Source organism: Lissotriton vulgaris, chromosome 9 (genome assembly GCF_964263255.1).
Source record: "Lissotriton vulgaris chromosome 9, aLisVul1.2, whole genome shotgun sequence".
In the NCBI taxonomy this organism is placed as follows: Eukaryota; Metazoa; Chordata; class Amphibia; order Caudata; family Salamandridae; genus Lissotriton; species Lissotriton vulgaris.
Genome location: NC_141697.1, coordinates 762,003,342 through 762,019,120, shown reverse-complemented (window position 1 = coordinate 762,019,120; position 15,779 = coordinate 762,003,342). Strand labels below are relative to the sequence as shown.

General features: G+C 48.6%; 1 protein-coding gene across 1 annotated transcript in view; it reads right to left on the bottom strand.

The window, feature by feature from the left end:
• The window catches only part of LOC147692216 (WD repeat-containing protein 62-like), an 846,473-nt gene that overhangs the window by 241,080 nt on the left and 589,614 nt on the right, over window positions 1-15,779 (bottom strand). The window lies entirely within an intron of this gene.

The window sequence follows — 15,779 nt, the reverse complement described above, 5'->3', positions numbered from 1 at the left end:
ATCCCACAGATCCATCCAATAAATGAAAAGATGAAAAAGCCATCATACCACTCTTCCTTCAGACAAAACACCATATTCAAGGAAAATAAGAGAGAGAACAATGTCATAAACCTCCTGATACCTTACTCCTCATCACAATGAGAATTCTCTGGACTTTTCCTGCTGTGCTTTAAGGATTTCACATACTCCACGGCACTCTTAGGAGTTGTAAAAATCTTCTGTTTACCTCCTACTTCAATACGCAGCCGGACAGGGTATAACATGGCATAAGTAATGTTCTCGGCCTGCAGCTTCTTCTTCACTGCGAGGTATTCCTGCCTCGCGGCCTGCACTGCGACAGTAAAATCCAGGTAAAATACAATAAAATCCCCCTCGTATGTTACCTTTTGTTTCTCTCTTGCAAGGTACAGCACAGTATCTCTGTCGCAATAGTTTAAAAGCTGGGCAATCACAGGGCATGGCGGTGCCCCACGAACCGGACACAGTGCCAATGACCGGTGTGCACGTTCAACCAGCATGACCCGAACAGCTCCTTCAACATGGTACCGACATAGACCTCCATCTTGCCCGTGTTGGTGGACTCAGGCAGACCCAAAATACGGAGGTTATGCCGCCTCAATCTCGCCTCCAAGTCCTCATTTTTGGCCTGCACCTTTTCCATATTCAAACAGTTGGTCGTCGCTGCTTGTATGCTGTCCTCCACTGCCGATATGCGCTGCTCCGCCTCCCCCAGCCAGGTGCCCTGCTTGTCCAGTTGAGTTGCAAAATGATCCATTCGCATATTAAGCGCATCAATCTTGCCATCAATTGATTGCAAGCTGCTTTGCATGGCCACCAACATCGCCTTTAGTACTGACGACCCCATCTCTGGGGGGGGGGGGTCCTGCACCAAGTCTGATTGGTCTCGCTGCTGCGATCTGGAGGGCTTGCGGGCCTCAAACGTAAGCCGTGTTTGCTGCTGATCAGCCTTCCCCATCACTGATCTACTGCACCGTTTCTTCTGCCACCACGCACCAATGAAATGCAGCTCAGCGCCCCAATATAGGCCCACACAAACCCCAGGCCCTGCAATCCTCCTCACCTACTTTTCTTCCCATCTGGACTCCCAACCGAACAGCAGGCAGTTGTCTTCACTGGGTTTCAGGTAGGCCTTCACACAAGGTGCCACACTCCAGCTCCCTAAATTATGTCAGAGCATCATGCCTCTGGGGTCCAGTCCTAATTTATGCGCCTGTTTATTGGAGAGGAGTCTGGACTATCAGCGCCTTCTCAGCGTCTTGCGTGTGGTCCCCGCAATCAATGTCGCCCGATGCACCCAGCACCAACAACCACTCTGTCCCAGCACAGTTATGCCACTGATTGTGAGGCATGTCAGGCAACAATTTCTCCCCTGCTAATGTTGTGGCAGGCCAGCAGCAGAAGTTCATTTGTATCCCCCCCACACCTCACCGCTAATGAGGTCTTCAGGCAGCAGGGTGCTCCTCCCGTCTCTGCAGCAGCATCCACAGCACCAGCAGTGCTAGCGGCAAGCTCTTTTCCCGCGCCCGGGCCTCAGATCATGACACTCAGAGAGGAGGAGAGGTACGCAGCTCACCTTCGCCCGCACCGGCTCCTCGCAGGAGCCCCTCTCACGCCAGCATTAGTTGCACCAGGCAAGGTGCCACAGCCCCGTTCCACCCGTGCCGGTATGCAGAATTAAGGCCTCAGACCAGTGCTGTTACATACGCTGCCTCTCGCTGCTCACTGGTTCCAAGGCCAGCAGGAAGCTCACACACTCACTGCGGCCATCCCTAGCCGGTATGCCAATGTCCCTCACCAGCATCAGTCAGCACAGCACCGGGGGGATGGGGGGGCACAGCTTGCCCGCAGGGCTCTATCCGCTCTGGCCTCACATCACAGCACAGCGGCTGCCATGTTACCGCCGCAACACACTCATAGGCCTCCAGTTGTGAAGTCAGTTTTCGGTCTTAGGAGGATCGCCCATACTCCGCTTCAGGGTACTGTTCACATCGGACATCCCGGTACGATTCCACTGTGGAGGGCTCTCAATGTGCCGCTATTCGCAGGATATTGATTGGATAGATTCACTTGGCCGACAGAGCCGCTTCAGCAAACAGCTGTCTTGCCGCCGGCTCTCTAGTGCCCCCCTCATCCATGTAAAAACGTAAACACCATCCTACTAAAATATATGCAGATGAATAATTCCTCAGTCCAATAAGACACGAGCAACACCCTATGGGTACTCCATCTACACACCTAGACACACGGAACTGAAACCAGCTCCAAGTACCAGACGATATAACAGTGAAAAAGAGTTTGCCCCTTGGCTGAAAATACATCATTGTCTGCTAGGAGTATCGTAATAGGCACGTGCTCCCAAAGGGGAATAGACATGAAAGAGAACGCTGAGGCTCTAAAAGAAATTGCTCAAGAAAAACTAAGTTGCGTTTTGCGACGATTTAATACATCTCTGCATGGAAGATGCAGAAGGAAAAACTCCAAAGGAGTGTAAACTAAAAGCTGTGTACCATTACAGGTAAGGAATACACAAGGTTGAGGCAAGAGGCTGCCAAAAGAAAACTGTAACCTAGGAAAAGGAGTTTCCAATGTAATAATGGGACAGGATTAGCAGAATCCTAGAACAACAGTTAATTAAAAGAACAAAGGGCAATATGCCCAAGTGATCAACATGACATGAGAAGGAACTAAATCCTGTTTCTCTGGAAAGAGGGACAGAGGGGTAGGGGTGGGGGAGAGAGCGAGAGTCCAACAGCAGGGTGAATCGAAAACCCCACCTATGGGTAGGGAAAAAAAACAATGTAGGATCTCCAGAAAGAAAACTAGTCACCAACACCAAAAGAGCTGAACCAAAAAGGGTCATCCTATCTCGTGACTGATACTATAAAACGCACATAGCAACAGTGTTGTGATACCAATGATAAAAAGGGAAATCCTTATGCAGGAGCATCCCCTTCCAAACGTAGAAAAAAAAAAGAAAGAGAAGGGTACAGGCTAAGGGTCTGAACCTTCCCGGCTGTCCCTAAACCTACATAAGTTGGCGTTTACGTGGGCACAAAATAAGTGAACCCCATCAAATGGCATGTCAGGTGAAACTGACTTGACAGCCTCTGAAAATACAGTAGTCCGAAGCCATGTGTGCCGGCATAATACCTCAGCAGACGCCCTGGCTTGACCAACTGAAGCAGTGGAGTCCATTCCACAATTGATAAGCAACCTGGCCGCCTGATTTCCGTCCAAAATCAACTGATTTAGTTAGTCCCCATTAGCCTCTGGAAACAATGGCAATAGTTGCGCCAAGGATTCCCAAAAGACAAGGGAAAAACATCTGCGGACGCAAATCATGTTAGTCGAGTAGAACGCCGCACTTGTGGAAGAGAAGATACGTTTCCCAAAAGAGGCTTTCTTTCTGGGCTCTTTGTCAATTGGAGAATGAGGAAGATTTTTCACATCATGGGAAGCTGTAGCAGCCTGGACCACAAAACTGTGGTGTGTCGGCTGACAAATAATGCAAGTGGGGTTATTGGGGGCAGAGCGGTACTTGTGGGCAATAGTACGGTCCACAGGTATACCTGTCTCAGGTTTAGCCCATACTCCTAGAAAAATATCATAAAGTGCCTCACAAAAGGTGAGGACTGGTTCAATCCCTGACTGGCCAGAATGAAGAACCTCAATGAGAGGGTCTGTAGATTTCTCCACAGTAGGCAGAGTAAAATGTAAAATATCAGCCTCTCTTTTTAACATATCTGTCAAGAAAGAAGTGGCCTCTGAGGCAAGGCTAGGAGGAGATAGAAGAGTAAAAGCAGGGGATGAATCTAACCTGCTCGCTTCACCCAACTCAATAATCCAGCTGTCCAATATAGGAGGATCCATATGCACTGGTTGCTCTAAAAAAAAAAAAAAACACTCTGTCATGTCCTTCCACCAACTGTTCCGTGAAGCACCCACATAACTACAAACCATCGGTTCCATAAAACGACATTAAGCGGTGCTGAAACTGCGCCATATCGATGTCAAAATGAGAAGGTGGAAGTGTGTTGGTCGGCACCAACAGCGATGCAGACACCAGGGGGAGAGGGGAAGCCGAATCCCAAGACTTCCAAAAAGTGTTGTGCACTGATTTCAGATAGGAGCCCTTCAGCGCTATAAAAGCTGCATGTGTAAAACCCGAAGTGCTGTGCACCAGCTCCACTGTGTTCAAGACCCGGACAGCCACTGACGGCAAACCGGCCGCAGGAGTCACAGTTCCTGCACCTATGACTTCCTTGGGGCCCGCAGGCGCTCCAGAGAATAAGGCAAGAGTCCAAACACAAGATCAAGGGCATCATAATACTATTGCATCTGGGTCCTAGTCCTCCCGACTCTAGGAAACGCGTGGAGGGGTGGGAATGACTTCTGTGCGGAAGCCTCAGCGCGGGGGCAGAGGAGTCGCCGGAATTCACGTCTCAAGTCGAGCCACAGAAGGCAGCGACTTTGATCACCTGCGACAATGCTTACCATGAGACGTAGCCAGGGACTGCGACAGCTGCCGTCGACCCCGGTATGTAGAGCTACGCTCATGGGAATGACTTCTGGACCAGCTAACTGCAGACTGGGAAGTCGACTAGACGCCTTCAGGAACTGGGAGCCCATGACAACCGCTCCGTCAGGAGCATCATTCGTCGGCCCTGCAGCGCCTTCGGCTTCAACCGCTGGCAGACGTCATACTCTTCAGCGTTGTGATGCCCGCCCAAGCATTACATGCAAATAGAATGTTTATCCGTACCCGACATCTGTCGCAGGACCCACTGGATTCAAATCAAAGGGCATAGAAAGAGGAACACGGTTCCAGATTAAGAAATCGTCACAGCAGGCAGAACAACGGATAGAGAGATGCTACTCCGGATCGGAGTACAGCGCGGAAAAAGAAGAACCTGATGTCAGCGCGCAGTAGGGGATTTTCATCACATCCGGAGTCGCTGTCATCGCGGAGCCGTGCGGTGCCGCCCCAGGCACGCATAGGTACTGCTGAGAAAAGTTTAACGATCCAGTCTGATGCCTGGAGAGAACTCACAAGTTAAGAAATCTGCAGCTAGATGTCTTTATCAGATGTTGATCACCAGGAGTTGGGTCATCACGTAATATTATAAAAGATTGGTAATGCCTAGGCCACTGTCATAGAGAGCACTTTGACAGCGGACAAGAGTCAGACGATGTTTGAAGTTCCCACAAAGGAATGCTGTAGGAAGTCTGTCCAGAGTTTGAAACAAGTGGCGTAGCAAGTGAAGTGGGAGACTCTGAAATACATAGAGAAATCAAGGAAGTAGACACATTTTATATAGGGCTATCCCACTCATTGGGTTCAGTGGTAAGGGCTACCATATACGGAGATCATCCTTTGTTTTTTGGGTCTATAGGTTAAGGTACCAAGTGAGCTCTGGATGGAATGCCACCCAAATTTCCATGTAGAGGAAACGGAGGTGCCGGACAGGGAGGTCAGACTACAATGCCACACAGTCACAGGAGGCATGCAGGAGTGCCAAATTTGATTTGGCTGGGGGCACCTTGTAAATTCAATGCCTCGCCAAAGAGTTGGCGAACTCGGAAGCATCAAAGATCCACAGACGCGAGGTCTGCCGGAAAGAGCAGGACGTTGTCCGCATAGAGTGCAATTCAGCTCTTGTGAGTGCCCTCCCACTGCCATCCCTGTATCTGGGCATAACATCTAATGAGGCGAGCTAGTGGCTCAATCGCATGGGCAAAGAGGTAGGAGGTTAGTGGCACCCATGCAGTGTCTCTTTATGAATGGGAAAGAGGTCAGGGAGTACACTGTTCACCAGGACTCTAGCCTATGGTTAGCATAGAGCACAAGGACAAGTCTATGAAAATGCAGATCAAAACCCGCCCTTGATGGTACCCTTGCCAAATGTCGCCGGTCTACCATATTGAAAGTTTTTTCCAAAATCTATAAGTAGTAAGGCTAGACTGGGTGACAGGAGGCGACAGTGGGCCAATGCAAGGTGGAGATGTCGAAGGCAGTGCCTTATGCTTTGGCGAGGCATAAAGCTGCATTGGGCAGGGTGAATAAGGGTGTTAAACACAGGTCGAAGGTGGGTGGCCAATATCGTGGCATAGATCAGCACTTCAGTATTGATGACAGATCGGGCAAAAATCAGAACAGGAGGATGGCGGGGATTGTGTTTTGGGAATGACTGTGATTGTAGCCACATCAGTATCAAATGGAAAGGCGCCCTTCTTTGCCGCCTCTCTCACACAGGACGTGGGGCCGGGGCACCAAGATGTCTATGAATGCCAATAAATACTCGGCGGGCAAACCGTCAGGGCCAGGAGACCTCCCTGAGGCCACAGTTGAAATTGCTGCTCCTATCTTTTCAATCGATATGATTTATCAAGCATCTGGGTTTTGGTATGGGAAAGCTGTGGGAGAGGAACCTCCTGTACAATAAGGGGGTCTGTCTCAGGTTCAAATGGCAAGGCTGCCATATAGAGTTGTTTAGAGTACTCAGCAAAAATCTGCACAACACCAGTAGGGGTGTGCTGAATGCGGCCTTGGGTATCTATTACATATGGTATTACCCGGTTCGCTAGTGGACGAGAAGCAAGCCAGAAAGAGGAGTTTGCTGTTTTTATCACTCCACCCATAGACCCTGGCTGTTGAAGTTCTCCCCATTTGTTTAGCAATTTCAAGAGAAATATGATAAATCTCCTCTCGTAGGAGTGCGAGTTGCCAGGGTACATCGTCTCGGCCGTTTATGGTTGCTGCTGTCTCTAGGCAAAGGGCTTGGGCTTCCAATTGGGAGAGCTGCTGACCCTGGGAAAGGCTTTTTTTAAAGTTATCCCTTTGCATAGCCCCTGATAGTGGCCTTGCCAGTCACCCATAAAGTTCCAGGTGACTGAACCGTACAGACATTGAACTGAAAATAGGTCATAAGATCCTCCTTCAGTGCTCGTTTGTAGGTCTTGTCTTGAATAAACCAGCCATTAGTCGCCATATGGGACGAAAAGCGCCTATGGCGAATCACGGACGGAGAAGGTGAGAGTGGTCAGATATGCCAGAGTGAGGATCTGGAAATTGGTGATGGCACAGCAATCAGGGGCAGGCATAAATACGAGATCTATGCAGTGTTTATGGTGAGCCACGGAATATGGGTATATTGGAGTTGTTGAGGGATCCAGGTCTTCCACACATCACAGAATCTAAATGTGGAGGGCCAGTCTGAAAGGCAGTTGGGACCCAGGTGATATATCAGCTCTGAGCCAGTCCTGCAATAAAGTTGCCCCGATCCCCATTAGTCCTTCAGGGAGAGTTGGATAACAGGTTAGAAAAGTCATGAGGAAGGTCTCTCCGGCCATTGGGGTTACGAAGGCAGAGATAAGATTAAGTGTTCAGCCTCCCAGAGTCCTCGTCAGGGCCAGGAAGCATCCCTGAGGTCTCTAATTTCCTTTGTGATTGATAATGGAAAGGAGTGATGAAGAAGGGTCACCATACCAGAGAGCCACGCGTGAACCCGGCATGGAAAACTCAGTCAATCCTTGACGTGCAAGAAATGGACAATGGTTCCTGTGAGACTTGGCCCTTTCCCCAAAAGTTTTCGCCTTTTTATTTCCCTTTTAAATCAGAATGCCCTCATGGTAACAACAATGTATAGGCCTTGTGTAGTGAGGAAAGCCCTGTGTACTGTGAAACTGATGTTAAGATGCAGGTGTCTTATACCCCTAACATGGCTGCCACTGACCACTGCTGCTGCAGCGGGGTTTAGTGGGCGCATTCTAGTGGCTAGGGCCTGGCTGGAACCCTCCAAACAATGTATCAACTTAGCCTGCCAGCCTGCCCACAGGTAGAATGGTGGAACCTCCTAGAACCCCCTGGAACCTTCTGGAACAGGTGAGGTGACACCAACTGCCACTGCCAACTGTCAACTGGCACTGTATAAGGAAAGGAAGGTAAACTTTCCTGTCAGAGTGACTGAGGGGAAGACCTGGGGAAGAACCTACGCAGGAGGATAGGCAGTGAGGGTCAGGACAGGGACTTATGATACTGGAAGAGACAGGGCCTAGGAGCTGCCTTTCAAGTGTTGAGGTATCCTGTACCCCCCCCCCCCACCTGACCTAGCCCCGCGGCAGGGAACCCCCAGGGACCACTTGAGGGGATTGGCTGAGGAGATCTAACACCAGCCACCAACTTAACCCCCTTCAAGGAAACAAGAAACCAAAGGAACCAAGAAACTAAGCCTCTATTTACAAGGGCGCAAGAACCATCACGCCAACAAGAAACTAAGCTTCTATTTACAAGGGCGCAAGAAACATCACGCCAACAAGAAACTAAGCTTCTATTTACAAGGGCGCAAGAAACATCACGCCAACAAGAAACTAAGCTTCTATTTACAAGGGCGCAAGAAACATCACGCCAAGAAGAAACTAAGCCTCTATTTACAAGGGCACAAGAAACCTAAAGCGCTAAGAAGAAATTAAATCATCACAGGACTTTTGAAGAAGCAATCAGGTATTGGCGCTGTACTGACCCTGCGTTTCCTGATGTCACCTGGGGTCTCCTTTGCTGACCTGCTACTGGGGTGTCACCTGTCCTGTATATCTAGCGCTACCCTTGCTGACCCTATGAAGAGCGCTGAAGTAATGGAGGGGATTGCTGCCTTCTGAAGCGCTATATTTGCCTGAACTGCAGCACCCTGAACTGAATGTTATTAGACCTGCTGGTCTTGCCCCCACCTCGTGTGGGCCAAAGCACTATAGCCCTGCACCCTGCTGTCTGTGAAGCGCTAGAATCCTGGGCGTGATTCCTGCCTGAAGCGCTATATTCTGTGGTGCCCTTCAGCAGCGCTACCTGGAATGAACTGTCTGCCGAGCGCTACCTCTGCTGTGAATTGCCTGCTATATCGTAGCGCTGTGAATCCTGAAAAGCGCTATCCCCCTGAAGCGCTGTGTCACCAAGAACTTCTGTGGCTCTAGAAGTTGCTGCCTTCTGAAGCGCTGACTCCCTGCTCCCCCAACGCTCCCTTGCTGTCCCTGTGAAGAGCGCTGAGGTACTGAAGGGAGTTGCTGCCTTGTGAAGTGCTGTACCTGCAGGGTGCTATTATCTAAACCGGATTGCCTGCTGAAGCGCTGTCCCCAGCATTGCCTGTGGCCAAGCTCTGTCATGTGAGGAACTGAGGTAGTGCCCAGGGAAGCGCTGTAATTTCACTCCAAGCGCTTTCTTGAATGTCCCATAGAAGCGCTGTAATTGTGCCTCCAAGCGCTCTCTTGTAGGCCACAGAGAAACGCTGTATTTTTGACCTTAAGTGCTCACCTGTTGGCCCCTATGTGCCTCTAGTGACGTGGAGGCCATTAAGTTACTGTTTATGCCTGAGGACAGGCTTGCCATTCATTAACTGTTTGGGCCCTGGTTCCGGCGTAGGTCTAAAGACATACTGAGTTCACCTGCGATGGCTTAGCCCTGCATAGGGGAGTCCAAGGCATAGTAAAATGCTCATTGAGAATGCTTTACTGAATTGCTTATTGAAATGTTCACCTTAATTAACAGAAATGTTTTACTAGTCTAAAGCAAGGCCTGTGCTTGCTTAATGAGATGTTGCTCTCTAGCAATGAGTAATGATCTATTTATAAGTTACTTAATGAAATGCCTATGCCTGATTCCTTCCCTGTAATGTTTACTCCTGATTAGGGGGATGTTACCAATGCTTGGGGAAGAGTTTTGAAGTGGTTATTCCTGCTTGGAACCAGGATTATTCTGAACTATAGAAGTTTTATTACACCCCTGCCCCAGTGTTATAACCTCTACTTATTTACAGGATTACTCTTGGGTGCTGAAAGGTTTATGCCTGCTTAATGTAGGAATTAGAATGTTGATTCTGGCCTGGGGGTGGAAACGCCAACAGCTGCATAATGAACTGTGTCTGCTGACTAATGAAACATTTATTCATGTTGGTTGAAAGGTGGAGCACATGCTCACAGTTATGGAGTGAGGTGCTCCTTGCTTTAAAGAAATGTTTACATTTACTAAAAGGCTTTACATGCATAAACCAAGTCTTCTAAGCTCAGGCTTGCCTGTTAAAAATGGTTATATCTTCCTTGAAGAGTTGTTAACTGTTGATTGCTGAGTAGGGGAACATTACTGCTAAAAGGATATAGCTACACTGCCTAATGAGATGTTTTATCCGCAGTGGCGTGTTTTTATTCCTGCCATAGGAGTTTCATTCCTGCCTAAGGAAATGGTTAATGAAATGTTTTACCCTCAGTGAAGTGTTTTACTTCTGCTAAACTGATTATCTCTATTGCAGGAAATGTTTTACGTGTAAGCTCCTGATTAATAGGGGGAAGGCCCTGCCTGTTCAGGCATCAGGTAATGGGATGGTGTGTGATGCCTAAAGAAATACTTTATGCCTAATGAAAGGTGTTGTCCTCATTTGAGGCAATGTTTACTCCTGCCCAGGGAAGGGTCTCATACCCCTGCTATAACAGAGATCTACTTACACCTGCTCAATGTAGGGATTTCTACTTCCCTGATGGAATGTTGGTGTAGCCCTGATACAGTTAAACCTGCACAAGGGGATGGTTACCTAGATTGCAATGTTTTCTCCTAGTTAGTGCTGGCTAATGCAATGGTTATCTGGGCCCAATGAGAAGTTCTCCCAAAGGGATGCCCAACCTTGTTATATGGAATAATTATTCTTAATGAAATGTTTAATTCCTATTACAGGAGGAGAGTTACGTCCACATACTTTTGTGGCAAATGAAATGTTTCATATTTAAGGAAATGTTTGAACTACACTTAACTAATTGTTTATTCCTACAGCGGGGAGATGTTTCTGTTATGGAACTGTCCCTTTGTTTACCTGAGGAAATGGATATTGATGCTTAATGCAGTGTTGTTCTTATGACTTTGAGATATATTCCTTTCAGATACTGACCAAGAAGCAAGGCGTAGGTCGGGCCTGTGTTCCACTAAAAATGTATTTAACTATTTATTGATCCAATATTTAATATTTATTGCAGAACGGATATTTATTCATCCAATATTGATTGCAAGTTTTGAGACATATGTATTTTAAATGAACTTGTGATTTTCCTGATCCTGCTCTATTTATCTATCTGAATATGTATCTTAATACAAATCACTTGTTTTTATACAAGCTTTGGAGTGGAGTCATTTATTGCGTGCCCAGGGTTCTGTCTCAGTGTGAGTGTGTGCTGCATGATCGCTTAACACATGTGCTTTCGGATGCCTACCCGCTCGTGCCATGCTACCCTAGGGGACTGGTGACCCCAGTTCCAACATATTGGTGTCGAACGGTGGGATCCAGGACTTGTGACCATGCAGCATCCTCCATTGGGACAGGGTGCACAGCAATAGGGCTGCACAATTATTGTGTGTGCAAGCCTTAGGAATTGACCCCTCCACTGTCTTGCCTGTGAGTGTATCAGGGCCTGTTGGACCTCATTCTGTCGCCACATCCTAGAACCTTTTCTTGAATTATCTGAGTCCTCACCTGGCACTGGAGTGTTGTGTCAGGGGATGGGGTGCCTGTTGGGCGGAGGGAAGGAACTCCGTACCACTTTGGGGGCACGGGTAGGAGCCCAACCAGAGGGGAGAGGGGATGGGGACAGGAGGGGCAGGTCACACTCAGGGAGGCGGGCACACCAGAGAACCTTGGAAGGTGGTGTCTGTCGTCAAAGAGGTTAGAGCAGAAAAGGGAGAGTGTGAGCCTTGCAATGAAGGAAGGGAAGCTGGTGCACAGGCTTCAGCTAACAGAGACAGAGCTGAAGACCTTGAAATCATGTGTGCCAGGTACTTCCATGGTGGCAGCGTACCCGAGGTTCGGGGTTTGGACCAGTCACGGGGTGTAGAGCCTGGACTGGGGTTTCAGGTGCAGGGATTGCCTGACCTGGAGGGTGGGGTACCGGTAACTATGGACCCTACCGGTGTGACTTCCAGGGGTACCTATCCGGGTAGGAGGGTGCGGAACCCTGGAAGGGGGTGCAGAGGGAGGAAGGACTCTCCTCTGGCACTGGGCCAGCCACAGGGCGCAGATCCTGGGTTGGGTGGCCAGGTTCAGGGGTTGCCGGACCTGGCGGGAGGAATCTCTGTATTCAGAGTTACCCCGGTTGTGACTCTCAGGGGTACTACTCCAGGTGGGAGGGTGCGGAACCCTGGGAGGGGGTGCAGAGGGAGGAAGGACTCTCCTCTGGCACCGGTCCAGCCACAGGGCGCAGATCCTAGGTTGGGTGGTCAGGTTCAGGGGTTGCCTGACCTGGCAAGAGGTATCTCTGTATTAAGAGTTCCCCCGGTTGTGACTCTCAGGGGTACTACTCCAGGTGGGAGGGTGCGGAACCCTGGGAGGGGGTGCAGGGAGAGGGAGGTCTCGCCCCTGTCACCAATTCAACTTAAGGGTTTAGACCCTAGGTTGAGAGGAGAGTGGAAAGGGTACCACGGGCCTGGGGCTACTGCCCCCCACTCTGAGAGAGAGCAAGGGCCAGAGACATCTGAATTGTTCAGAGGTCCGTCCTGGCCGCATCCCACTAGGGAACACCAGTGGGGTGGTTGGATTAGCGAGAAGCTGATGGTGGTAATGGGCCTGTGTCCACCTTTTTCCGCCCTAAGCAGGGAAGCCCATCAAGGGAATGATCGGTCTACCCTGGCTTTTGGCTGGGGAGGAGATGTGTGAGACTTGGCCCTTTCCCCAAAATGTTTCGCCTTTTTATTTCCCTTTTAAATCAGAATGCCCTCATGGTAACAACAATGTATAGGCCTTGTGTAGTGAGGAAAGCCCTGTGTACTGTGAAACTGATGTTAAGATGCAGGTGTCTTATACCCCTAACATGGCTGCCACTGACCACTGCTGCTGCAGCGGGGTTTAGTGGGCGCATTCTAGTGGCTAGGGCCTGGCTGGAACCCTCCAAACAATGTATCAACTTAGCCTGCCAGCCTGCCCACAGGTAGAATGGTGGAACCTCCTAGAACCCCCTGGAACCTTCTGGAACAGGTGAGGTGACACCAACTGCCACTGCCAACTGTCAACTGGCACTGTATAAGGAAAGGAAGGTAAACTTTCCTGTCAGAGTGACTGAGGGGAAGACCTGGGGAAGAACCTACGCAGGAGGATAGGCAGTGAGGGTCAGGACAGGGACTTATGATACTGGAAGAGACAGGGCCTAGGAGCTGCCTTTCAAGTGTTGAGGTATCCTGTACCCCCCCCCCCCCAGACCTAGCCCCGCGGCAGGGAACCCCCAGGGACCACTTGAGGGGATTGGCTGAGGAGATCTAACACCAGCCACCAACTTAACCCCCTTCAAGGAAACAAGAAACCAAAGGAACCAAGAAACTAAGCCTCTATTTACAAGGGCGCAAGAACCATCACGCCAACAAGAAACTAAGCTTCTATTTACAAGGGCGCAAGAAACATCACGCCAACAAGAAACTAAGCTTCTATTTACAAGGGCGCAAGAAACATCACGCCAACAAGAAACTAAGCTTCTATTTACAAGGGCGCAAGAAACATCACGCCAAGAAGAAACTAAGCCTCTATTTACAAGGGCGCAAGAAACCTAAAGCGCTAAGAAGAAATTAAATCATCACAGGACTTTTGAAGAAGCAATCAGGTATTGGCGCTGTACTGACCCTGCGTTTCCTGATGTAACCTGGGGTCTCCTTTGCTGACCTGCTACTGGGGTGTCACCTGCCCTGTATATCTAGCGCTACCCTTGCTGACCCTATGAAGAGCGCTGAGGTACTGAAGGGAGTTGCTGCCTTGTGAAGTGCTGTACCTGCAGGGTGCTATTATCTAAACCGGATTGCCTGCTGAAGCGCTGTGGCCAAGCTCTGTCATGTGAGGAACTGAGGTAGTGCCCAGGGAAGCGCTGTAATTTCACTCCAAGCACTTTCTTGAATGTCCCATAGAAGCGCTTTAATTGTGCCTCCAAGCGCTCTCTTGTAGGCCCCAGAGAAACGCTGTATTTTTGACCTTAAGTGCTCACCTGTTGGCCCCTATATGCCTCTAGTGACGTGGAGGCCATTAAGTTACTGTTTATGCCTGAGGACAGGCTTGCCATTCATTAACTGTTTGGGCCCTGGTACCGGTGTAGGTCTAAAGACATACTGAGTTCACCTGCGATGGCTTAGCCCTGCATAGGGGAGTCCAAGGCATAGTAAAATGCTCATTGAGAATGCTTTACTGAATTGCTTATTGAAATGTTCACCTTAATTAACAGAAATGTTTTACTAGTCTAAAGCAAGGCCTGTGCTTGCTTAATGAGATGTTGCTCTCTAGCAATGAGTAATGATCTATTTATAAGTTACTTAATGAAATGCCTATGCCTGATTCCTTCCCTGTAATGTTTACTCCTGATTAGGGGGATGTTACCTATGCTTGGGGAAGAGTTTTGAAGTGGTTATTCCTGCTTGGAACCAGGATTATTCTGAACTATAGAAGTTTTATTACACCCCTGCCCCAGTGTTATAACCTCTACTTATTTACAGGATTACTCTTGGGTGCTGAAAGGTTTATGCCTGCTTAATGTAGGAGTTAGAATGTTGATTCTGGCCTGGGGGTGGAAACGCCAACAGCTGCATAATGAACTGTGTCTGCTGACTAATGAAACATTTATTCATGTTGGTTGAAAGGTGGAGCACATGCTCACAGTTATGGAGTGAGGTGCTCCTTGCTTTAAAGAAATGTTTACATTTACTAAAAGGCTTTACATGCATAAACCAAGTCTTCTAAGCTCAGGCTTGCCTGTTAAAAATGGTTATCTCTTCCTTGAAGAGTTGTTAACTGTTGATTGCTGAGTAGGGGAACATTACTGCTAAAAGGATATAGCTACACTGCCTAATGACATGTTTTATCCGCAGTGGCGTGTTTTTATTCCTGCCATAGGAGTTTCATTCCTGCCTAAGGAAATGGTTAATGAAATGCTTTACCCTCAGTGAAGTGTTTTACTTCTGCTAAACTGATTATCTCTATTGCAGGAAATGTTTTACCTGTAAGCTCCTGATTAATAGGGGGAAGGCCCTGCCTGTTCAGGCATCAGGTAATGGGATGGTGTGTGATGCCTAAAGAAATACTTTATGCCTAATGAAAGGTGTTGTCCTCATTTGAGGCAATGTTTACTCCTGCCCAGGGAAGGGTCTCATACCCCTGCTATAACAGAGATCTACTTACACCTGTTCAATGTAGGGATTTCTACTTCCCTGATGGAATGTTGGTGTAGCCCTGATACAGTTAAACCTGCACAAGGGGATGGTTACCTAGATTGCAATGTTTTCTCCTAGTTAGTGCTGGCTAATGCAATGGTTATCTGGGCCCAATGAGAAGTTCTCCCAAAGGGATGCCCAACCTTGTTATATGGAATCATTATTCTTAATGAAATGTTTAATTCCTATTACAGGAGGAGAGTTACGTCCACATACTTTTGTGGCAAATGAAATGTTTCATATTTAAGGAAATGTTTGAACTACACTTAACCCCTTAAGTGCTGCCTCGGTGCATTGGCCGACGGCAGCACTACCTCCCCAGTGCTGCGCACGACCATTGGACGTCCATTCAGCACTAGTTCCAATGGACAGCGCAGCACTGGGGAGGAATGTTTAATAGCATCTATGAGGTTAACAAATTGTTTATTCCTACAGCGGGGAGATGTTTCCGTTATGGAACTGTCCCTTTGTTTACCTGAGGAAATGGATATTGATGCTTAATGCAGTGTTGTTCTTATGACTTTGAGATATATTCCTTTCAGATACTGACCAAGAA